Here is a 1,679-nt window from a genome sequence, read left to right on the forward strand (position 1 = left end):
ATCTCTCACTCTGAAAATTCGAGTTTATGTGTATAATTTTTGAAAGCATATAAATATTTCTAAAAATGCAATTTTTCACTTCGAAGACTTAAGGACATACATAGAATTTCTTGAAAAGCAATAAGAAATTTCTAATAATGTAATCTTTCACTTCGAAGACTCGAGGACATGTATACAATGTTTTTAAAGCAAAGAAATATTTCTAAATATGCAATCTCATATAAATAATATATAAAATTATAAAATATAATATATTATATGAATTTTAGACTATATTATATAATATACATTATATTGTATCAATATTATATACATTATTTTTTATATTTTTCTTTTTTCAAAACAAATAAATATTTCTAAAAATGCAATCTTTCACTTCGCGAAGTTTTATATTATATTTTTATTAAGGATATCAGAATGGCGCATACGAGACTCATAAGAGATTTTGGTGCACCCAATCATCACCTAACCCCTATATGTAAAAAAAAAGAATAATGGAAAAAAGGAAAATTGAAGGAAAACGAAAGAAAAAGTTAATAAGATAGATAGAAGAATAGTTATAGATTTAAGATAAAATAATAACGAATAAAATACCGAAATTATATACAAAGTAAAAAAAAATTTGTATTCTTTTAGCATATACGATAAACAAATTTCTCAATAAATTTTAAATATGTAAATTCAAATATGTAAGTTATATTAAAAAATAATCAAATGTAGCATCATTTTTATACATGTATATAAGAATCTTCGAAATGAGATTGCATTTTTAGAAATACTTATTTGTTCTAATAAAATTATATGTGTCCCCAAATTTTCGAAGTGAAAGATTACATATTTAGAAATATTCATTTGTTTTAATAAACTTATATACATATCATCGAGTCTTCGAAGTGAGAGATTGTATTTTTTGACATATTCCTGTTTGAAAAAAATTATATATATCCTCGAGTCTTTGAAATGAGAGATTGTATTTTTAGAAATATTTATTTGTTTTTAAAAATTATATGCATGTACTCGAGTTATAAATAGATATTATGTTATAAGTAGATATCAAAGTATTACTACAAATTTGTAGTTTATAACCCACGTTGCCATTGTTATATTTAGCGACTTTAGGTGGTCAAGCCAATAAACTATCAAGATGAATAATCTACAACAATGGAAGTTAAAAACGTACTATATATTTGACATATTATTAAAATAAACTTACATGTATAATAATATTTTTATAATGAGATAGTTGGTTATATCGATGAAATAGAGTAGAGGTGTGCAAATAATAATCTGAGAAAATTTTATTCAAATTTGATTCGTATTCAATTAAAGAGATTCGAAGTGAAAATTTCAGATTTGATTCAATACGATTTCGAAAAATTCGATTCGATTCGATTCGATCATACAAAGGCTTGATTCGCACACCTCTAAAATAGAGGCTCCTCGTGTTATTGGAGATAAACAACAATATAAATGTTTTAAATTTTATTTGAGTAATGCAACTGGAAAACGTATGCAAATTGTTGCATAAAATAATATCATTGAAAAAATTGAACACGTGAAATTAAATGATGTAAGTATATGAAATTATTGTGTGCATGTATTATACATGTAAGTTTATTTCATTAATATGTCATATATTATTTTTTTATTTTTGTAAAGCATAAAAATATTTCTAAAAA

The sequence above is a fragment of the Wasmannia auropunctata genome, unplaced genomic scaffold, assembly GCF_000956235.1.
Source record: "Wasmannia auropunctata unplaced genomic scaffold, wasmannia.A_1.0 LD336101.1, whole genome shotgun sequence".
In the NCBI taxonomy this organism is placed as follows: domain Eukaryota; kingdom Metazoa; phylum Arthropoda; class Insecta; order Hymenoptera; family Formicidae; genus Wasmannia; species Wasmannia auropunctata.